The sequence below is a fragment of the Camelus dromedarius genome, unplaced genomic scaffold (assembly GCF_036321535.1).
Source record: "Camelus dromedarius isolate mCamDro1 unplaced genomic scaffold, mCamDro1.pat HAP1_SCAFFOLD_183, whole genome shotgun sequence".
In the NCBI taxonomy this organism is placed as follows: Eukaryota; Metazoa; Chordata; class Mammalia; order Artiodactyla; family Camelidae; genus Camelus; species Camelus dromedarius.
The window spans coordinates 2,221,907-2,246,759 of NW_026989846.1; positions in this window are offsets into that span (position 1 = coordinate 2,221,907).

Sequence of the window (24,853 nt, forward strand, 5' to 3'; positions counted from 1 at the left end):
AGTTCTGAGAGATAAGTGTGTGTGAAAGCCGTCCTTCACCTTGCTTGTTGTGAACACAAAGTTTCTTTTCAGTTGCAAACTACATTCCATACCTATATATGGGGAGGTATTAGCTCCAACTCTGTTTTACAGTGAAAACTGCAGGAATTTCAAACCAGCACTAGGAAACAGACTGAGAAAGCAGAGAAAAAGTGTCTCCTGCAACCCGTTCCCTTGGTGCTAGATGAACGAACGTCTCTCCACTTGCTCAGTTCCGAGAGATAAGTGTGTGTGAAAGCCGTCCTTCACCTAGCTTGTTGGGAACACAAAGTTTCTTTTCAGTTGCAAAATCCATTCCATAGATATATATGGGGAGGTACTAGCTCCAACTCGGTTTTACAGTGAAAACTGCAGGAACTTCAAACCGGCACTAGGAAACAGACTGAGAAACCAGAGAAAAAGTGTCTCCTGCAACCCGTTCCCTTGGGGCTAGATGAACGAAAGTCTCTCCACTTGCTCAGTTCCGGGAGATAAGTGTGTGTGAAAGCCGTCCTTCACCTAGCTTGTTGGGAACACAAAGTTTCTTTTCAGTTGCAAACTCCATTCCATACATAGATATGGGGAGGTACTAGCTCCAACTCGGTTTTACAGTGAAAACTGCAGGAACTTCAAACCGGCACTAGGAAACAGACTGAGAAAGCAGAGAAAAAGTGTCTCCTGCAACCCGTTCCCTTGCTGCTAGATGAACGAACGTCTCTCCACTTGCTCAGTTCCGAGAGATAAGTGTGTGTGAAAGCCGTCCTTCACCTAGCTTGTTGGGAACACAAAGTTTCTTTTCAGTTGCAAAATCCATTCCATAGATATATATGGGGAGGTACTAGCTCCAACTCGGTTTTACAGTGAAAACTGCAGGAACTTCAAACCGGCACTAGGAAACAGACTGAGAAACCAGAGAAAAAGTGTCTCCTGCAACCCGTTCCCTTGGGGCTAGATGAACGAAAGTCTCTCCACTTGCTCAGTTCCGAGAGATAAGTGTGTGTGAAAGCCGTCCTTCACCTAGCTTGTTGGGAACACAAAGTTTCTTTTCAGTTGCAAACTCCATTCCATACATAGATATGGGGAGGTACTAGCTCCAACTCGGTTTTACAGTGAAAACTGCAGGAACTTCAAACCGGCACTAGGAAACAGACTGAGAAAGCAGAGAAAAAGTGTCTCCTGCAACCCGTTCCCTTGCTGCTAGATGAACGAACGTCTCTCCAATTGCTCAGTTCTGAGAGATAAGTGTGTGTGAAAGCCGTCCTTCAACTAGCTTGTTGGGAACACAAAGTTTCTTTTCAGTTGCAAACTCCATTCCATACATAGATATGGTGAGGTAGTAGCTCCAACTCCTTTTTACAGTGAAAACTGCAGGAACTTCAAACCGGCACTAGGAAACAGACTAAGAAATCAGAGGAAATGTGTCTCCTGTAACCCGTTCTTTGGTGCTAGATGAACGAACGTCTCTACACTTGCTCAGTTCTGAGAGATAAGTGTGTGTGAAAGCCGTCCTTCACCTAGCTTGTTGGGAACACAAAGTTTCTTTTCAGTTGCAAACTCCATTCCATACATATATATGGGGAGGTACTAGCTCCAACTCGGTTTTACGGTGAAAACTGCAGGAACTTCTAACCGGCACTAGGAAACAGACTGAGAAAGCAGAGAAAAAGTGTCTCCTGCAACCCGTTCCTTTGGTGCTAGATGAACGAACGTCTCTCCACTTGCTCAGTTCTGAGAGATAAGTGTGTGTGAAAGCCGTCCTTCACCTAGCTTGTTGGGAACACAAAGTTTCTTTTCAGTTGCAAACTCCATTCCATACATAGATATGGGAGGTAGTAGCTCCAACTCCGTTTTACAGTGAAAACTGCAGGAATTTCAAACCGGCATTAGGAATCAGCCTGAGAAAGCAGAGGAAATGTGTCTCCTGTAACCCGTTCTTTGGTGCTAGATGAACGAACGTCTCTACACTTGCTCAGTTCTGAGAGATAAGTGTGTGTGAAAGCCGTCCTTCACCTAGCTTGTTGGGAACACAAAGTTTCTTTTCAGTTGCAAACTCCATTCCATACATATATATGGGGAGGTACTAGCTCCAACACGGTTTTACGGTGAAAACTGCAGGAACTTCTAACCGGCACTAGGAAACAGACTGAGAAAGCAGAGAAAAAGTGTCTCCTGCAACCCGTTCCTTTGGTGCTAGATGAACGAACGTCTCTCCACTTGCTCAGTTCTGAGAGATAAGTGTGTGTGAAAGCCGTCCTCAACTAGCTTGTTGGGAACACAAAGTTTCTTTTCAGTTGCAAACTCCATTACATACATATATATGGGGAAGTACTAGCTCCAACTCGGTTTTACAGTGAAAACTGCAGGAACTTCAAACCGGCACTAGGAAACAGACTGAGAAAGCAGAGAAAAAGTGTCTCCTGCAACCCGTTCCCTTGCTGCTAGATGAACGAACGTCACTCCAATTGCTAAGTTCTGAGAGATAATTGTGTGTGAAAGCCGTCCTTCATCTAGCTTGTTGGGAACACAAAGTTTCTTTTCAGTTGCAAACTCCATTCCATACATAGATATGGGAGGTAGTAGCTCCAACTCCGTTTTACAGTGAAAACTGCAGGAATTTCAAACCGGCATTAGGAAACAGACTGAGAAAGCAGAGGAAATGTGTCTCCTGTAACCCATTACTTTGGTGCTAGATGAACGAAAGTCTCTCCACTTGCTCAGTTCCGAGAGATAAGTGTGTGTGAAAGCCGTCCTTCATCTACCTTGTTGGGAACACAAAGTTTCTTTTCAGTTGCAAACTCCATTCCATACATATATATGGGGAGGTAGTAGCTCCAACTCGGTTTTACAGTGAAAACTGAAGGAACTTCAAACCGGCACTAGGAAACAGACTGAGAAAGCAGAGAAAATGTGTCTCCTGTAACCCGTTTATTTGGTGCTAGATGAACGAACGTCTCTCCACTTGCTCAGTACTGAGAGATAAGTGTGTGTGAAAGCCGTCCTTCACCTAGCTTGTAGGGAACACAAAGTTTCTTTTCAGTTGCAAACTCCATTCCATACATATATAAGGGGAGGTACTAGCTCCAACTCGGTTTTACAGTGAAAACTGCAGGAACTTCAAACCGGCACTAGGAAATAGACTGAGAAAGCAGAGGAAATGTGTCTCCTGTAACCCATTCCTTTGGTGCTAGATGAACGAAAGTCTCTCCACTTGCTCAGTTCTGAGAGATAAGTGTGTGTGAAAGCCGTCCTTCACCTAGCTTGTTGGGAACACAAAGTTTCTTTTCAGTTGCAAACTCCATTCCATACATATATATGGGGAGGTACTAGCTCCAACTCGGTTTTACAGTGAAAACTGCAGGAACTTCAAACCGGCACTAGGAAACAGAATGAGAAACCAGAGAAAAAGTGTCTCCTGCAACCCGTTCCCTTGGTGCTACATGAACGAACGTCTCTCCACTTGCTCAGTTCCGAGAGATAAGTGTGTGTGAAAGCCGTCCTTCACCTACCTTGTTGGGAACACAAAGTTTCTTTTAAGTTGCAAACTCCATTCCATACATATATATGGGGAGGTACAAGCTCCAACTTGGTTTTACAGTGAAAACTGCAGGAACTTCAAACCGGCACTAGGAAACAGACTGAGAAAGCAGAGGAAATGTGTCCCCTGCAACACGTTCCCTTGGTGCTAGGTGAACGAACGTCTCTCCACTTGCTCAGTTCTGAGAGATAAGTGTGTGAAAGCCGTCCTTCCACTAGCTTGTTGTGAACACAAATTTTCTTTTCAGTTGCAAACTCCATTCCATACATATATATGGCTAGTTACTAGATCCAAATCGGTTTTACAGTGAAAACTGCAGGAACTTCAAACCGGCACAAGGAAACTGACTGAGAAAGCAGAGAAAATGTGTCTACTGTAACTCGTTCCTTTGGTGCTAGATGAACGAACGTCTCTCCACTTGCTCAGTTCTGAGAGATAAGTGTGTGTGAAAGCCGTCCTTCACCTAGCTTGTTGGGAACACAAAGTTTCTTTTCAGTAGCAAACACCATTCCATACATATATATGGGGAGGTACTAGCTCCAACTCGATTTTACGGTGAAAACTGCAGGAACTTCTAACCGGCACTAGGAAACAGATTGAGAAAGCAGAGAAAAAGTGTCTCCTGCAACCCGTTCCCTTGGTGCTAGATGAACGAAAGTCTCTCCACTTGCTCATTTCTGAGAGATAAGTGTGTGTGAAAGCCGTCCTTCACCTAGCTTGATGGGAACACAAAGTTTCTTTTCAGTTGCAAACTCCATTCCATACATAGATATGGGGAAGTACTAGCTCCAACTCGGTTTTACAGTGAAAACTGCAGGAACTTCAAACCGGCACTAGGAAACAGACTGAGAAAGCAGAGAAAAAGTGTCTCCTGCAACCCGTTCCCTTGCTGCTAGATGAACGAACGTCTCTCCAATTGCTCAGTTCTGAGAGATAAGTGTGTGTGAAAGCCGTCCTTCACCTAGCTTGTTGGGAACACAAAGTTTCTTTTCAGTTGCAAACTCCATTCCATACATTGATATGGGGAGGTAGTAGCTCCAAATCCTTTTACAGAGAAAACTGCAGGAACTTCAAACCGGCACTAGGAAACAGACTAAGAAACCAGAGGAAATGTGTCTCCTGTAACCCGTTCTTTGGTGCTAGATGAACGAACGTCTCTACACTTGCTCAGTTCTGAGAGATAAGTGTGTGTGAAGGCCGTACTTCACCTAGCTTGTTGGGAACACAAAGTTTCTTTTCAGTTGCAAACTCCATTCCATACATATATATGGGGAGGTACTAGCTCCAACTCGGTTTTACGGTGAAAACTGCAGGAACTTCTAACCGGCACTAGGAAACAGACTGAGAAAGCAGAGAAAAAGTGTCTCCTGCAACCCGTTCCTTTGGTGCTAGATGAACGAACGTCTCTCCACTTGCTCAGTTCTGAGAGATAAGTGTGTGTGAAAGCCGTCCTTCACCTAGCTTGTTGGGAACACAAAGTTTCTTTTCAGTTGCAAACTCCATTCCATACATATATATGGGGAGGTACTAGCTCCAACTCGGTTTTACAGTGAAAACTGCAGGAACTTCAAACCGGCACTAGGAAACAGACTGAGAAAGCAGAGAAAAAGTGTCTCCTGCAACCCGTTCCCTTGCTGCTAGATGAACGAACGTCACTCCAATTGCTCAGTTCTGAGAGATAAGTGTGTGTGAAAGCCGTCCTTCATCTAGCTTGTTGGGAACACAAAGTTTCTTTTCAGTTGCAAACTCCATTCCATAAATAGATATGGGAGGTAGTAGCTCCAACTCCGTTTTACAGTGAAAACTGCAGGAATTTCAAACCGGCATTAGGAAACAGACTGAGAAAGCAGAGGAAATGTGTCTCCTGTAACCCATTACTTTGGTGCTAGATGAACGAAAGTCTCTACACTTGCTCAGTTCTGAGAGATAAGTGTGTGTGAAAGCCGTCCTTCACCTAGCTTGTAGGGAACACAAAGTTTCTTTTCAGTTGCAAACTCAATTCCATACATATATAAGGGGAGGTACAAGCTCCAACTCGGTTTTACAGTGAAAGCTGCAGGAACTTCAAACCGGCACTAGGAAACAGACTGAGAATGCAGAGGAAATGTGTCTCCTGTAACCCATTCCTTTGGTGCTAGATGAACGAAAGTCTCTCCACTTGCTCAGTTCTGAGAGATAAGTGTGTGTGAAAGCCGTCCTTCACCTAGCTTGTTGGGAACACAAAGTTTCTTTTCAGTTGCAAACTCCATTCCATACATATATATGGGGAGGTACTAGCTCCAACTCGGTTTTACAGTGAAAACTGCAGGAACTTCAAACCGGCACTAGGAAACAGAATGAGAAACCAGAGAAAAAGTGTCTCCTGCAACCCGTTCCCTTGGTGCTACATGAACGAACGTCTCTCCACTTGCTCAGTTCCGAGAGATAAGTGTGTGTGAAAGCCGTCCTTCACCTACCTTGTTGGGAACACAAAGTTTCTTTTAAGTTGCAAACTCCATTCCATACATATATATGGGGAGGTACTAGCTCCAACTCGGTTTTACAGTGAAAACTGCAGGAACTTCAAACCGGCACTAGGAAACAGACTGAGAAAGCAGAGGAAATGTGTCCCCTGCAACACGTTCCCTTGGTGCTAGGTGAACGAACCTCTCTCCACTGGCTCAGTTCTGAGAGATAAGTGTGTGTGAAAGCCGTCCTTCCACTAGCTTGTTGTGAACACAAAGTTTCTTTTCAGTTGCAAACTCCATTCCATACATATATATGGCTTGTTACTAGATCCAAATCGGTTTTACAGTGAAAACTGCAGGAACTTCAAACCGGCACAAGGAAACTGACTGAGAAAGCAGAGAAAATGTGTCTCCTGTAACTCGTTCCTTTGGTGCTAGATGAACGAACGTCTCTCCACTTGCTCAGTTCTGAGAGATAAGTGTGTGTGAAAGCCGTCCTTCACCTAGCTTGTTGGGAACACAAAGTTTCTTTTCAGTTGCAAACACCATTCCATACATATATATGGGGAGGTACTAGCTCCAACTCGATTTTACGGTGAAAACTGCAGGAACTTCTAACCGGCACTAGGAAACAGATTGAAAAAGCAGAGAAAAAGTGTCCCCTGCAACCCGTTCCCTTGGTGCTAGATGAACGAACGTCTCTCCACTTGCTCATTTCTGAGAGATAAGTGTGTGTGAAAGCCGTCCTTCACCTAGCTTGATGGGAACACAAAGTTTCTTTTCAGCTGCAAACTTCATTCCATAAATATATATGGGGAGGTACTAGCTCCAACTCGGTTTGACAGTGAAAACGGCAGGAACTTCAAACCGGCACTAGGAAACAGACTGATAAAGCAGAGAAAAAGTGTCTCATGCAACCCGTTCCCTTGCTGCTAGATGAACGAACGTCTCTCCAATTGCTCAGTTCTGAGAGATATTTGTGTGTGAAAGCCGTCCTTCAACTAGCTTGTTGGGAACACAAAGTTTCTTTTCAGTTGCAAACTCCATTCCATACATAGATATGGGGAATTAGTAGCTCCAACTCCGTTTTACAGTGAAAACTGCAGGAATTTCAAACCGGCATTAGGAAACAGACTGAGGAAGCAGAGGAAATGTGTCTCCTGTAACCCATTCCTTTGGTGCTAGATGAACGAAAGTCTCTCCACTTGCTCAGTTCTGAGAGATAAGTGTGTGTGAAAGCCGTCCTTCAACTAGCTTGTTGGGAACACAAAGTTTCTTTTCAGTTGCAAACTCAATTCCATACATATATAAGGGGAGGTACAAGCTCCAACTCGGTTTTACAGTGAAAACTGCAGGAACTTCAAACCGGCACTAGGAAACAGACTGAGAAAGCAGAGGAAATGTGTCTCCTGTAACCCATTCCTTTGGTGCTAGATGAACGAAAGTCTCTCCACTTGCTCAGTTCTGAGAGATAAATGTGTGTGAAAGTCGTCCTTCACCTAGCTTGTTGGGAACACAAAGTTTCTTTTCAGTTGCAAACTCCATTCCATACATATATATGGGGAGGTACTAGCTCAAACTGGGTTTTACAGTGAAAACTGCAGGAACTTCAAACCGGCACTAGGAAACAGAATGAGAAAGCAGAGAAAAAGTGTCTCCTGCAACCCGTTCCCTTGGTGCTACATGAACGAACGTCTCTCCACTTGCTCAGTTCCGAGAGATAAGTGTGTGTGAAAGCCGTCCTTCACCTACCTTGTTGGGAACACAAAGTTTCTTTTAAGTTGCAAACTCCATTCCATACATATATATGGGGAGGTACTAGCTCCAACTCGGTTTTACAGTGAAAACTGCAGGAACTTCAAACCGGCACTAGGAAACAGACTGAGAAAGCAGAGGAAATGTGTCCCCTGCAACACGTTCCCTTGGTGCTAGGTGAACGAACCTCTCTCCACTGGCTCAGTTCTGAGAGATAAGTGTGTGTGAAAGCCGTCCTTCCACTAGCTTGTTGTGAACACAAAGTTTCTTTTCAGTTGCAAACTCCATTCCATACATATATATGGCTAGTTACTAGATCCAAATCGGTTTTACAGTGAAAACTGCAGGAACTTCAAACCGGCACAAGGAAACTGACTGAGAAAGCAGAGAAAATGTGTCTCCTGTAACTCGTTCCTTTGGTGCTAGATGAACGAACGTCTCTCCACTTGCTCAGTTCTGAGAGATAAGTGTGTGTGAAAGCCGTCCTTCACCTAGCTTGTTGGGAACACAAAGTTTCTTTTCAGTTGCAAACACCATTCCATACATATATATGGGGAGGTACTAGCTCCAACTCGATTTTACGGTGAAAACTGCAGGAACTTCTAACCGGCACTAGGAAACAGATTGAGAAAGCAGAGAAAAAGTGTCTCCTGCAACCCGTTCCCTTGGTGCTAGATGAACGAACGTCTCTCCACTTGCTCATTTCTGAGAGATAAGTGTGTGTGAAAGCCGTCCTTCACCTAGCTTGATGGGAACACAAAGTTTCTTTTCAGCTGCAAACTTCATTCCATAAATATATATGGGGAGGTACTAGCTCCAACTCGGTTTGACAGTGAAAACGGCAGGAACTTCAAACCGGCACTAGGAAACAGACTGATAAAGCAGAGAAAAAGTGTCTCCTGCAACCCGTTCCCTTGCTGCTAGATGAACGAACGTCTCTCCAATTGCTCAGTTCTGAGAGATATTTGTGTGTGAAAGCCGTCCTTCAACTAGCTTGTTGGGAACACAAAGTTTCTTTTCAGTTGCAAACTCCATTCCATACATAGATATGGGGAATTAGTAGCTCCAACTCCGTTTTACAGTGAAAACTGCAGGAATTTCAAACCGGCATTAGGAAACAGACTGAGAAAGCAGAGGAAATGTGTCTCCTGTAACCCATTCCTTTGGTGCTAGATGAACGAAAGTCTCTCCACTTGCTCAGTTCTGAGAGATAAGTGTGTGTGAAAGCCGTCCTTCAACTAGCTTGTTGGGAACACAAAGTTTCTTTTCAGTTGCAAACTCAATTCCATACATATATAAGGGGAGGTACAAGCTCCAACTCGGTTTTACAGTGAAAACTGCAGGAACTTCAAACCGGCACTAGGAAACAGACTGAGAAAGCAGAGGAAATGTGTCTCCTGTAACCCATTCCTTTGGTGCTAGATGAACGAAAGTCTCTCCACTTGCTCAGTTCTGAGAGATAAATGTGTGTGAAAGCCGTCCTTCACCTAGCTTGTTGGGAACACAAAGTTTCTTTTCAGTTGCAAACTCCATTCCATACATATATATGGGGAGGTACTAGCTCCAACTGGGTTTTACAGTGAAAACTGCAGGAACTTCAAACCGGCACTAGGAAACAGAATGAGAAACCAGAGAAAAAGTGTCTCCTGCAACCCGTTCCCTTGGTGCTACATGAACGAACGTCTCTCCACTTGCTCAGTTCCGAGAGATAAGTGTGTGTGAAAGCCGTCCTTCAGCTACCTTGTTGGGAACACAAAGTTTCTTTTAAGTTGCAAACTCCATTCCATACATATATATGGGGAGGTACTAGCTCCAACTCGGTTTTACAGTGAAAACTGCAGGAACTTCAAACCGGCACTAGGAAACAGACTGAGAAAGCAGAGGAAATGTCTCCCCTGCAACACGTTCCCTTGGTGCTAGGTGAACGAACCTCTCTCCACTGGCTCAGTTCTGAGAGATAAGTGTGTGTGAAAGCCGTCCTTCCACTAGCTTGTTGTGAACACAAAGTTTCTTTTCAGTTGCAAACTCCATTCCATACATATATATGGCTAGTTACTAGATCCAAATCGGTTTTACAGTGAAAACTGCAGGAACTTCAAACCGGCACAAGGAAACTGACTGAGAAAGCAGAGAAAAAGTGTCTCCTGCAACCCGTTCCCTTGGTGCTAGATGAACGAACGTCTCTCCACTTGCTCATTTCTGAAAGATAAGTGTGTGTGAAAGCCGTCCTTCACCTAGCTTGATGGGAACACAAAGTTTCTTTTCAGCTGCAAACTTCATTCCATAAATATATATGGGGAGGTACTAGCTCCAACTCGGTTTGACCTTGAAAACGGCAGGAACTTCAAACCGGCACTAGGAAACAGACTGATAAAGCAGAGAAAAAGTGTCTCCTGCAACCCGTTCCCTTGCTGCTAGATGAACGAACGTCTCTCCAATTGCTCAGTTCTGAGAGATAAGTGTGTGTGAAAGCCGTCCTTCAACTAGCTTGTTGGGAACACAAAGTTTCTTTTCAGTTGCAAACTCCATTCCATACATAGATATGGGGAGGTAGTAGCTCCAACTCCGTTTTACAGTGAAAACTGCAGGAATTTCAAACCGGCATTAGGAAACAGACTGAGAAAGCAGAGGAAAAGTGTCTCCTGTAACCCATTCCTTTGGTGCTAGATGAACGAAAGTCTCTCCACTTGCTCAGTTCTGAGAGATAAGTGTGTGTGAAAGCCGTCCTTCAACTAGCTTGTTGGGAACACAAAGTTTCTTTTCAGTTGCAAACTCCATTCCATACATAGATATGGGGAGGTAGTAGCTCCAACTCGGTTTTACAGTGAAAACTGCAGGAACTTCTAACCGGCACTAGGAAACAGATTGAGAAAGCAGAGAAAAAGTGTCTCCTGGAACACGTTCCGTTGGTGCTAGGTGAACGAAAGGCTCTCCACTTGCTCATTTCTGAGAGATAAGTGTGTGTGAAAGCCGTCCTTCACCTAGCTTGTTGGGAACACAAAGTTTCTTTTCAGTTGCAAACTCCATTCCATACATATATATGGGGAGGTACTAGCTCCAACTCGGTTTTACAGTGAAAACTGCAGGAACTTCAAACCTGCACTAGGAAACAGACTGAGAAACCAGAGAAAAAGTGTCTCCTGCAACCCGTTTCCTTGGTGCTAGATGAACGAACGTCTCTCCACTTGCAGAGTTCCGAGAGATAAGTGTGTGTGAAAGCCGTCCTTCACCTACCTTGTTGGGAACACAAAGTTTCTTTTCAGTTGCAAACTCCATTCCATACATATATATGGGGAGGTACTAGCTCCAACTCGGTTTTACAGTGAAAACTGCAGGAACTTCACACCGGCACTAGGAAACAGACTGAGAAACGAGAGAAAAAGTGTCTCCTGCAACCCGTTCCCTTGGTGCTACATGAACGAACGTCTCTCCACTTGCTCAGTTCCGAGAGATAAGTGTGTGTGAAAGCCGTCCTTCACCTACCTTGTTGGGAACACAAAGTTTCTTTTAAGTTGCAAACTCCATTCCATACATATATATGGGGAGGTACTAGCTCAAACTCGGTTTTACAGTGAAAACTGCAGGAACTTCAAACCGGCACTAGGAAACAGACTGAGAAAGCAGAGGAAATGTGTCTCCTGCAACACGTTCCCTTGGTGCTAGGTGAACGAACGTCTCTCCACTTGCTCAGTTCTGAGAGATAAGTGTGTGTGAAAGCCGTCCTTCACCTAGCTTGATGGGAACACAAAGTTTCTTTTCAGCTGCAAACTTCATTCCATAAATATATATGGGGAGGTACTAGCTCCAACTCGGTTTGACAGTGAAAACTGCAGGAACTTCAAACCGGCACTAGGAAACAGACTGATAAAGCAGAGAAAAAGTGTCTCCTGCAACCCGTTCCCTTGCTGCTAGATGAACGAACGTCTCTCCAATTGCTCAGTTCTGAGAGATAATTGTGTGTGAAAGCCGTCCTTCAACTAGCTTGTTGGGAACACAAAGTTTCTTTTCAGTTGCAAACTCCATTCCATACAGAGATATGGGGAGGTAGTAGCTCCAACTCCGTTTTATAGTGAAAACTGCAGGAATTTTAAACCGGCATTAGGAAACAGACTGAGAAAGCAGAGGAAATATGTCTCCTGTAACCCATTCCTTTGGTGCTAGATGAACGAAAGTCTCTCCACTTGCTCAGTTCTGAGAGATAAGTGTGTGTGAAAGCCGTCCTTCACCTAGCTTGTTGGGAACACAAAGTTTCTTTTCAGTTGCAAACTCCATTCCATACATATATATGGGGAGGTACTAGCTCCAACTCGGTTTTACGGTGAAAACTGCAGGAACTTCTAACCGGCACTAGGAAACAGATTGAGAAAGCAGAGAAAAAGTGTCTCCTGCAACACGTTCCCTTGGTGCTAGGTGAACGAAAGGCTCTCCCCTTGCTCAGTTCTGAGAGATAAGTGTGTGTGAAAGCCGTCCTTCACCTAGCTTGTTGGGAACACAAAGTTTCTTTTCAGTTGCAAACTCCATTCCATACATATATATGGGGAGGTACTAGCTCCAACTCGGTTTTACAGTGAAAACTGCAGGAACTTCAAACCGGCATTAGGAAACAGACTAAGAACCCAGAGAAAAAGTGTCTCCTGCAACCCGTTCCCTTGGTGCTAGATGAACGAACGTCTCTCCACTTGCACATTTCCGAGAGATAAGTGTGTGTGAAAGCCGTCCTTCACCTACCTTGTTGGGAACACAAAGTTTCTTTTCAGTTGCAAACTCCATTCCATACATATATATGGGGAGGTACTAGCTCCAACTCGGTTTTACAGTGAAAACTGCAGGAACTTCAAACCGGCACTAGGAAACAGACTGAGAAAGCAGAGGAAATGTGTCTCCTGTAACCCGTTCCTTTGGTTGTAGATGAACGAACGTCTCTCCACTTGCTCAGTTCTGAGAGATAAGTGTGTGTGAAAGCCGTCCTTCACCTAGCTTGTTGGAACACAAAGTTTCTTTTCAGTTACAAACTCCATTCCATACATATATATGGGGAGGTACTAGCTCCAACTCGGTTTTACAGTGAAAACTGCAGGAACTTCAAACCGGCACTAGGAAACAGACTGAGAAACCAGAGAAAAAGTGTCTCCTGCAACCCGTTCCCTTGGTGCTACATGAACGAACGTCTCTCCACTTGCTCAGTTCCGAGAGATAAGTGTGTGTGAAAGCCGTCCTTCACCTACCTTGTTGGGAACACAAAGTTTCTTTTAAGTTGCAAACTCCATTCCATACATATATATGGGGAAGTACTAGCTCCAACTCGGTTTTACAGTGAAAACTGCAGGAAATTCAAACCGGCACTACGAAACAGACTGAGAAAGCAGAGGAAATGTGTCTCCTGCAACACGTTCCCTTGGTGCTAGGTGAACGAACCTCTCTCCACTTCCTCAGTTCTGAGAGATAAGTGTGTGTGTGAAAGCCGTCCTTCAACTAGCTTGTTGTGAACACAAAGTTTCTTTTCAGTTGCAAACTCCATTCCATACATATATATGGGGAGGTACTAGCTCCAACTCGGGTTTACGGTGAAAACTGCAGGATCTTCTAACCGGCACTAGGAAACAGATTGAGAAAGCAGAGAAAAAGTGACCCCTGCAACCCGTTCCTTTGGTGCTAGATGAACGAACCTCTCTCCACTTGCTCAGTTCTGAGAGATAAGTGTGTGTGAATGCCGTGCTTCACCTAGCTTGTTGGGAACACAAAGTTTCTTTTCAGTTGCAAACTCCATTACATACATATATATGGGGAGGTTCTAGCTCCAACTCGGTTTTACAGTGAAAACTGCAGGAACTTCAAACCGGCACTAGGAAACAGACTGAGAAAGCAGAGAAAAAGTGTCTCCTGCAACCCGTTCCCTTGCTGCTAGATGAACGAACCTCTCTCCAATTGCTCAGTTCTGAGAGATAAGTGTGTGTGAAAGCCGTCCTCAACTAGCTTGTTGGGAACACAAAGTTTCTTTTTAGTTGCAAACTCCATTCCATACATAGATATGGGGAGGTAGTAGCTCCAACTCCGTTTTACAGTGAAAAATGCAGGAACTTCAAACCGGCACTAGGAAACAGATTGAGAAAGCAGAGAAAAAGTGTCTCCTGCAACACGTTCCTTTGGTGCTAGGTGAACGAAAGGCTATCCACTTGCTCAGTTCTGAGAGATAAATGTGTGTGAAAGCCGTCCTTCACCTAGCTTGTTGGGAACACAAAGTTTCTTTTCAGTTGCAAACTCCATTCCATACATATATATGGGGAGGTACTAGCTCCAACTCGGTTTTACAGTGAAAACTGCAGGAACTTCAAACCGGCACTACGAAACAGACTGAGGAAGCAGAGAAAAAGTGTCTCCTGCAACACGTTCCCTTGGTGCTAGGTGAACGAACGTCTCTCCACTTGCTCAGTTCTGAGAGATAAGTGTGTGTGAAAGCCGTCCTTCACCTAGCTTGTTGGGAAAACAAAGATTCTTTTCAGTTGCAAACTCCATTCCATACATATATATGGGGAGGTACTAGCTCCAACACGGTTTTACAGTGAAAACTGCAGGAATTTCAAACCGGCACTAGGAAACAGACTGAGAAAGCAGAGAAAAAGTGTCTCCTGCAACCCGTTCCCTTGGTGCTAGATGAACGAACGTCTCTCCACTTGCTCGTTTCCGAGAGATAATTGTGTGTGAAAGCCGTCCTTCACCTACCTTGTTGGGAACACAAAGTTTCTTTTCAGTTGCAAACTCCATTCCATACATATATATGGGGAGGTACTAGCTCCAACTCGGTTTTACAGTGAAAACTGCAGGAACTTCAAACCGGCACTAGGAAACAGACTGAGAAAGCAGAGAAAAAGTGTCTCCTGCAACCCGTTCCCTTGCTGCTAGATGAACGAACGTCTCTCCACTTGCTCAGTTCTGAGAGATAAGTGTGTGTGAAAGCCGTCCTCAACTAGCTTGTTGGGAACACAAAGTTTCTTTTAAGTTGCAAACTCCATTCCATACATATATATGGGGAGGTACTAGCTCCAACTCGGTTTTACAGTGAAAACTGCAGGAAATTCAAACCGGCACTACGAAACAGACTGAGAAAGCAGAGGAAATGTGTCTCCTGCAACACGTTCCCTTGGTGCTAGGTGAACGAACCTCTCTCCACTTGCTCAGTTCTGAGAGATAAGTGTGTGTGAATGCCGTGCTTCACCTAGCTTGTTGGGAACACAAAGTTTCTTTTCAGTTGCAAACTCCATTACATACATATATATGGGGAGGTTCTAGCTCCAACTCTGGTTTACGGTGAAAACTGCAGGATCTTCTAACCGGCACTAGGAAACAGATTGAGAAAGCAGAGAAAAAGTGTCTCCTGCAACCCGTTCCCTTGGTGCTAGATGAACGAACGTCTCTCCAATTGCTCGGTTCCGAGAGATAATTGTGTGTGAAAGCCGCCTTCACCTACCTTGTTGGGAACACAAAGTTTCTTTTCAGTTGCAAACTCCATTCCATACATATATATGGGGAGGTACTAGCTCCAACTCGGTTTTACAGTGAAAACTGCAGGAACTTCAAACCGGCACTAGGAAACAGACTGAGAAAGCAGAGAAAAAGTGTCTCCTGCAACCCGTTCCCTTGCTGCTAGATGAACGAACGTCTCTCCAATTGCTAAGTTCTGAGAGATAAGTGTGTGTGAAAGCCGTCCTCAACTAGCTTGTTGGGAACACAAAGTTTCTTTTCAGTTGCAAACTCCATTCCATACATAGATATGGGGAGGTAGTAGCTCCAACTCCGTTTTACAGTGAAAACTGCAGGAACTTCAAACCGGCACTAGGAAACAGACTGAGAAAGCAGAGGAAATGTGTCTCCTGTAACCCATTCCTTTGGTGCTAGATGAACGAACGTCTCTCCACTTGCTCAGTTCTGAGAGATAAGTGTGTGTGAAAGCCGTCCTTCACCTAGCTTGTTGGGAACACAAAGTTTCTTTTCAGTTGCAAACTCCATTCCATACATATATATTGGGAGGTACTAGCTCCAACTCGGTTTTACAGTGAAAACTGCAGGAACTTCTAACCGGCACTAGGAAACAGATTGAGAAAGCAGAGAAAAAGTGTCTCCTGCAACACGTTCCCTTGGTGCTAGGTGAACGAAAGGCTCTCCACTTGCTCAGTTCTGAGAGATAAGTGTGTGTGAAAGCCGTACTTCACCTAGCTTGTTGGGAACACAAAGTTTCTTTTCAGTTGCAAACTCCATTCCATATATATATATGGGGAGGTACTAGCTCCAACTCGGTTTTACAGTGAAAACTGCAGGAACTTCAAACCGGCACTAGGAAACAGACTGAGAAACAAGAGAAAAAGTGTCCCCTGCAACCCGTTCCCTTGGTGCTAGATGAACGAAAGTCTCTCCACTTGCTCATTTCCGAGAGATAAGTGTGTGTGAAAGCCGTCCTTCACCTACCTTGTTGGGAACACAAAGTTTCTTTTCAGTTGCAAACTCCATTCCATACATATATATGGGGAGGTACTAGCTCCAAATCGGTTTTACAGTGAAAACTGCAGGAACTTCAAACCGGCACTACGAAACAGACTGAGGAAGCAGAGAAAAATTGTCTCCTGCAACACGTTCCATTGGTGCTAGGTGAACGAACGTCTCTCCACTTGCTCAGTTCTGAGAGATAAGTGTGTGTGAAAGCCGTCCTTCAACTAGCTTGTTGGGAACACAAAGTTTCTTTTCAGTTGCAAACTCCATTCCATAAATATATATGGGGAGGTACTAGCTCCAACACGGTTTTACAGTGAAAACTGCAGGAACTTCAAACCGGCACTAGGAAAAAGACTGAGAAAGCAGAGAAAAAGTTTCTCCTGCAACCCGTTCCCTTGGTGCTAGATGAAAGAACGTCTCTCCACTTGCTCAGTTCTGAGAGATAAGTGTGTTTTAAAGCCGTCCTTCACCTAGGTTGTTGTGAACACAAAGTTTCTTTTCACTTGCAAACTCCATTCCATACATATATATGGGGAGGTATTAGCTCCAACTCTGTTTCACAGTGAAAACTGCAGGAATTTCAAACCAGCACTAGGAAACAGACTGAGAAAGCAGAGAAAAAGTTTCTCCTGCAACCCGTTCCATTGGTGCTAGATGAACGAACGTCTCTCCACTTGCTCAGTTCTGAGAGATAAGTGTGTGTGAAAGCCGTACTTCACCTAGCTTGTTGGGAACACAAAGTTTCTTTTCAGTTGCAAACTCCATTCCATACATATATATGGGGAGGTACTAGCTCCAACTCGGTTTTACGCTGAAAACTGCAGGAATTTCTAACCGGCACGAGGAAACAGACTGAGGAAGCAGAGAAAAAGTGTCTCCTGCAACACGTTCCCTTGGTGCTAGGTGAACGAAAGTCTCTCCACTTGCTCAGTTCTGAGAGAAAAGTGTGTGTGAAAGCCGTCCTTCACCTAGCTTGTTGGGAACACAAAGTTTCTTTTCAGTTGCAAACTCCATTCCATACATAAATATGGGGAGGTACTAGCTCCAACTCGGTTTTACAGTGAAAACTGCAGGAACTTCAAACCGGCACTAGGAAACAGACTGAGAAAGCAGAGAAAAAGTGTCTCCTGCAACCCGTTCCCTTGGTGCTAGATGAACGAACGTCTCTCCAATTGCTCGGTTCCGAGAGATAATTGTGTGTGAAAGCCGTCCTTCACCTACCTTGTTGGGAACACAAAGTTTCTTTTCAGTTGCAAACTCCATTCCATACATATATATGGGGAGGTACTAGCTCCAACTCGTTTTTACAGTGTAAACTGCAGGAACTTCAAACCGGCACTAGGAAACAGACTGAGAAAGCAGAGGAAAAGTGTCTCCTGCAAACCGTTCCCTTGGTGCTAGATGAACGAACGTCTCTCCACTTGCTCAGTTCTGAGAAATAAGTGTGTGTGAAAGCCGTTCTTCAATTAGCTTGATGGGAACACAAAGTTTCTTTTCAGTTGCAAACTCCATTCCATACATATATATGGGGAGGTACTAGCTCCAACTCGGTTTTACAGTGAAAACTGCAGGAACTTCAAACCGGCAGTAGGAAAAAGACTGAGAAAGCAGAGAAAAAGTGTCTCCTGCAACCCTTTCCCTTGGTGCTAGATGAAAGAACTTCTCTCCACTTGCTCAGTTCTGAGAGATAAGTGTGTGTGAAAGCCGTCCTTCACCTAGCTTGTTGGGAACACAAAGTTTCTTTTCAGTTGCAAACTCCATTCCATACATATATATGGGGAGGTACTAGCTCCAAATCGGTTTTACAGTGAAAACTGCAGGAACTTCAAACCGGCACTACGAAACAGACTGAGGAAGCAGAGAAAAATTGTCTCCTGCAACACGTTCCCTTGGTGCTAGGTGAACGAACGTCTCTCCACTTGCTCAGTTCTGAGAGATAAGTGTGTGTGAAAGCCGTCCTTCAACTAGCTTGTTGGGAACACAAAGTTTCTTTTCAGTTGCAAACTCCATTCCATACATATATATGGGGAGGTACTAGCTCCAACTCGGTTTTACGGTGAAAACTGCAGGAACTTCTAACCGGCACGAGGAAACAGACTGAGAAAGCAGAGAAAAAGTGTCTCCTGCAACCCGTTCCATTGGTGCTAGATGAACGAACGTCTCTCCACTTGCTCAGTTCTGAGAGATAAGTGTGTGTGAAAGCCGTACTTCACCTAGCTTGTTGGGAACACAAAGTTTCTTTTCAGTTGCAAACTCCATTCCATACATATATATGGGGAGGTATTAGCTCCAACTCTGTTTTACAGTGAAAACTGCAGGAATTTCCAACCAGCACTAGGAAACAGAGTGAGAAAGCAGAGAAAAAGTGTCTCCTGCATCCCGTTCCCTTGGTGCTAGATGAACGAACGTCTCTCCACTTGCTAATTTCCGAGAGATAATTGTGTGTGAAAGCCGTCCTTCACCTAGCTTGTTGGGAACACAAATTTTCTTTTCAGTTGCAAACTCCATTCCATACATATATATGGGGAGGTACTAGCTCCAACTCGGTTTTACATTGAAAACTGCAGGAACTTCAAACCGGCACTAGGAAACAGACTGAGAAAACAGAGAAAATGTGTCTCCTGCAACCCGTTCCCTTGGTGCTAAGTGAACGAACGTCTCTCCACTTGCTCAGTTCTGAGAGATAATTGTGTGTGAAAGCCGTCCTTCACCTAGCTTGTTGGGAACACAAAGTTTCTTTTCAGTTGCAAACTCCATTACATACATATATATGGGGAGGTACTAGCTCCAACTCGGTTTTACAGTGAAAACTGCAGGAACTTCAAACCGGCACTAGGAAACAGACTGAGAAAGCAGAGAAAAAGTGTCTCCTGCAACCCGTTCCCTTGCTGCTAGATGAACGAACGTCTCTCCAATTGCTCAGTTCTGAGAGATAAGTGTGTGTGAAAGCCGTCCTCAACTAGCTTGTTGGAAACACAAAGTTTCTTTTCAGTTGCAAACTCCATTCCATACATAGATATGGGAGGTAGTAGCTCCAACTCCGTTTTACAGTGAAAACTGCAGGAAATTCAAACCGGCACTAGGAAACAGACTGAGAAAGCAGAGGAAATGTGTCTCCTGTAACCCATTCCTTTGGTGCTAGATGAACGAACGTCTCTCCACTTGCTCATTTCCGAGAGATAATTGTGTGTGAAAGCCGTCCTTCACCTAGCTTGTTGGGAACACAAATTTTCTTTTCAGTTGCAAACTCCATTCCATACATATATATGGGGAGGTACTAGCTACAACTCGGTTTTACAGTGAAAACTTTAGGAACTTCAAACCGGCTCTAGGAAACAGATTGAGAAAGCAGAGGAAAAGTGTCTCCTGCAACCCGTTCCCTTGGTGCTAGATGAACGAACGTCTCTCCACTTGCTAAGTTCAGAGTGATAAGTGTGTGTGAAAGCCGTCCTTCACATAGCTTGTTGGGAACACAAAGTTTCTTTTCAGTTGCAAACTCCATTCCATACATATATATGGGGAGGTACTAGCTCCAACTCGGTTTTACATTGAAAACTGCAGGAACTTCAAACCGGCACTAGGAAACAGACTGAGAAAACAGAGAAAATGTGTCTCCTGCAACCCGATCCCTTGGTGCTAAGTGAACGAACGTCTCTCCACTTGCTCAGTTCTGAGAGATAATTGTGTGTGAAAGCCGTCCTTCACCTAGCTTGTTGGGAACACAAAGTTTCTTTTCAGTTTCAAACTCCATTACATACTTATATATGGGGAGGTACTAGCTCCAACTCGGTTTTACAGTGAAAACTGCAGGAACTTCAAACCGGCACTAGGAAACAGACTGAGAAAGCAGAGATAAAGTGTCTCCTGCAACCCGTTCCCTTGCTGCTAGATGAACGAACGTCTCTCCACTTGCTCAGTTCTGAGAGATAAGTGTGTGTGAAAGCCGTCCTTCACCTAGCTTGTTGGGAACACAAAGTTTCTTTTCAGTTGCAAACTCCATTACATACATATATATGGGGAGGTACTAGCTCCAACTCGGTTTTACAGTGAAAACTGCAGGAACTTCAAACCGGCACTAGGAAACAGACTGAGAAAGCAGAGAAAAAGTGTCTCCTGCAACCCGTTCCCTTGCTGCTAGATGAACGAACGTCTCTCCAATTGCTCAGTTCTGAGAGATAAGTGTGTGTGAAAGCCGTCCTCAACTAGCTTGTTGGAAACACAAAGTTTCTTTTCAGTTGCAAACTCCATTCCATACATAGATATGGGGAGGTAGTAGCTCCAACTCCGTTTTACAGTGAAAACTGCAGGAACTTCAAACCGGCACTAGGAAACAGACTGAGAAAGCAGAGGAAATGTGTCTCCTGTAACCCATTCCTTTGGTGCTAGATGAACGAACGTCTCTCCACTTGCTCAGTTCTGAGAGATAAGTGTGTGTGAAAGCCGTCCTTCACCTAGCTTGTTGGGAACACAAAGTTTCTTTTCAGTTGCAAACTCCATTCCATACATATATATTGGGAGGTACTAGCTCCAACACGGTTTTACAGTGAAAACTGCAGGAACTTCTAACCGGAACTAGGAAACAGATTGAGAAAGCAGAGAAAAAGTGTCTCCTGCAACACGTTCCCTTGGTGCTAGGTGAACGAAACGCTCTCCACTTGCTCAGTTCTGAGAGATAAGTGTGTGTGAAAGCCGTCCTTCACCTAGCTTGTTGGGAACACAAAGTTCTTTTCAGTTGCAAATTCCATTCCATACATATATATGGGGAGGTACTAGCTCCAACTCGGTTTTACAGTGAAAACTGCAGGAACTTCAAACCGGCACTAGGAAACAGACTGAGAAACCAGAAAAAAAGTGTCTCCTGCAACCCGTTCCCTTGGTGCTAGATGAACGAAAGTCTCTCCACTTGCTCAGTTCCGAGAGTTAAGTGTGTGTGAAAGCCGTCCTTCACCTAGCTTGTTGGGAACACAAAGTTTCTTTTCAGTTGCAAACTCCATTACATACATATATATGGGGAGGTACTAGCTCCTACTCTATTTTACAGTGAAAACTGCAGGAACTTCAAACCGGCACTAGGAAACAGACTGAGAAAGCAGAGAAAAAGTGTCTCCTGCAACCCGTTCCCTTGCTGCTAGATGAACGAACGTCTCTCAGATTGCTCAGTTCTGAGAGATAAGTGTGTGTGAAAGCCGTCCGCAACTAGCTTGTTGGGAACACAAAGTTTCTTTTAAGTTGCAAACTCCATTTCATACATAGATATGGGTAGGTAGTAGCTCCAACTCCGTTTTACAGTGAAAACTGCAGGAACTTCAAACCGGCACTAGGAAACAGACTGAGAAAGCAGAGGAAATGTGTCTCCTCTAACACATTCCTTTGGTGCTAGATGAACGAACGTCTCTCCACTTGCTCAGTTCTGAGAGATAAGTGTGTGTGAAAGCCGTCCTTCACCTAGCTTGTTGGGAACACAAAGTTTCTTTTCAGTTGCAAACTCCATTCCATACATATATATTGGGAGGTACTAGCTCCAACTCGGTTTTACAGTGAAAACTGCAGGAACTTCTAACCGGCACTAGGAAACAGATTGAGAAAGCAGAGAAAAAGTGTCTCCTGCAACACGTTCCCTTGGTTCTAGATGAACGAACGTCTCTCCAATTGCTCAGTTCTGAGAGATAAGTGTGTGTGAAAGCGGTCCTTCACCTAGCTTGTTGGGAACACAAAGTTCTTTTCAGTTGCAAATTCCATTCCATACATATATATGGGGAGGTACTAGCTCCAACTCGGTTTTACAGTGAAAACTGCAGGAACTTCAAACCGGCACTAGGAAACAGACTGAGAAACCAGAGAAAAAGTGTCTCCTGCAACCCGTTCCCTTGGTGCTAGATGAACGAAAGTCTCTCCACTTGCTCAGTTCCGAGAGATAAGTGTGTGTGAAAGCCGTCCTTCACCTAGCTTGTTGGGAACACAAAGTTTCTTTTCAGTTGCAAACTCCATTACATACATATATATGGGGAGGTACTAGCTCCAACTCGGTTTTACAGTGAAAACTGCAGGAACTTCAAACCGGCACTAGGAAACAGACTGAGAAAGCAGAGAAAAAGTGTCTCCTGCAACCCGTTCCCTTGCTGCTAGATGAACGAACGTCTCTCCAATTGCTCAGTTCTGAGAGATAAGTGTGTGTGAAAGCCGTCCTCAACTAGCTTGTTGGGAACACAAAGTTTCTTTTAAGTTGCAAACTCCATTCCATACATAGATATGGGGAGGTAGTAGCTCCAACTCCGTTTTACAGTTAAAACTGCAGGAACTTCAAACCGGCACTAGGAAACAGACTGAGAAAGCAGAGGAAATGTGTCTCCTGTAACACATTCCTTTGGTGCTAGATGAACGAACGTCTCTCCACTTGCTCAGTTCTGAGAGATAAGTGTGTGTGAAAGCCGTCCTTCACCTAGCTTGTTGGGAACACAAAGTTTCTTTTCAGTTGCAAACTCCATTCCATACATATATATTGGGAGGTACTAGCTCCAACTCGGTTTTACAGTGAAAACTGCAGGAACTTCTAACCGGCACTAGGAAACAGACTGAGAAAGCAGAGAAAAAGTGTCTCCTGCAACACGTTCCCTTGGTGCTAGATGAACGAACGTCTCTCCAATTGCTCAGTTCTGAGAGATAAGTGTGTGTGAAAGCCGTCCTTCAACTAGCTTGTTGGGAACACAAAGTTTCTTTTCAGTTGCAAACTCCATTCCATACATATATATGGGGAGGTACTAGCTACAACTCGGGTTTACAGTGAAAACTGCAGGAACTTCAAACCGGCACTAGGAAACAGACTGAGAAAGCAGAGGAAATGTGTCTCCTGTAACCCGATCTTTGGTGCTAGATGAACGAACGTCTCTCCACTTGCTCAGTTCTGAGAGATAAGTGTGTGTGAAAGCCGTCCTTCACCTACCTTGTTGGGAACACAAAGTTTCTTTTCAGTTGCAAACTCCATTCCATACATATATATGGGGAGGTACTAGCTCCAACTCGGTTTTACGGTGAAAACTGCAGGATCTTCTAACCGGCACTAGGAAACAGATTGAGAAAGCAGAGAAAAAGTGTCTCCTGCAACCCGTTCCTTTGGTGCTAGATGAACGAACGTCTCTCCACTTGCTCAGTTCTGAGAGATAAGTGTGTGTGAAAGCCGTCCTTCACCTAGCTTGTTGGGAACACAAAGTTTCTTTTCAGTTGCAAACCCCATTACATACATATATATGGGGAGATACTAGCTCCAACTCTGTTTTACAGTGAAAACTGCAGGAACTTCAAACCGGCACTAGGAAACAGACTGAGAAAGCAGAGAAAAAGTGTCTCCTGCAACCCGTTCCCTTGCTGCTAGATGAACGAACGTCTCTCCACTTGCTCAGTTCTGAGAGATAAGTGTGTGTGAAAGCCGTCCTTCACCTAGCTTGTTGGGAACACAAAGTTTCTTTTCAGTTGCAAACCCCATTCCATACATATATATTGGGAGGTACTAGCTCCAACTCGGTTTTACAGTGAAAACTGCAGGAACTTCTAACCGGCACTAGGAAACAGATTGAGAAAGCAGAGAAAAAGTGTCTCCTGCAACACGTTCCCTTGGTGCTAGATGAACGAACGTCTCTCCAATTGCTCAGTTCTGAGAGATAAGTGTGTGTGAAAGCCGTCCTTCACCTAGCTTGTTGGGAACACAAAGTTCTTTTCAGTTGCAAATTCCATTCCATACATATATATGGGGAGGTACTAGCTCCAACTCGGTTTTACAGTGAATACTGCAGGAACTTCAAACCGGCACTAGGAAACAGACTGAGAAACCAGAGAAAAAGTGTCTCCTGCAACCCGTTCCCTTGGTGCTAGATGAACGAAAGTCTCTCCACTTGCTCAGTTCCGAGAGATAAGTGTGTGTGAAAGCCGTCCTTCACCTAGCTTGTTGGGAACACAAAGTTTCTTTTCAGTTGCAAACTCCATTACATACATATATATGGGGAGGTACTAGCTCCAACTCTCTTTTACAGTGAAAACTGCAGGAACTTCAAACCGGCACTAGGAAACAGACTGAGAAAGCAGAGAAAAAGTGTCTCCTGCAACCCGTTCCCTTGCTGCTAGATGAACGAACGTCTATCCAATTGCTCAGTTCTGAGAGATAAGTGTGTGTGAAAGCCGTCCTCAACTAGCTTGTTGGGAACACAAAGTTTCTTTTAAGTTGCAAACTCCATTCCATACATAGATATGGGGAGGTAGTAGCTCCAACTCCGTTTTACAGTTAAAACTGCAGGAACTTCAAACCGGCACTAGGAAACAGACTGAGAAAGCAGAGGAAATGTGTCTCCTGTAACACATTCCTTTGGTGCTAGATGAACGAACGTCTCTCCACTTGCTCAGTTCTGAGAGATAAGTGTGTGTGAAAGCCGTCCTTCACCTAGCTTGTTGGGAACACAAAGTTTCTTTTCAGTTGCAAACTCCATTCCATACATATATATTGGGAGGTACTAGCTCCAACTCGGTTTTACAGTGAAAACTGCAGGAACTTCTAACCGGCACTAGGAAACAGACTGAGAAAGCAGAGAAAAAGTGTCTCCTGCAACACGTTCCCTTGGTGCTAGAT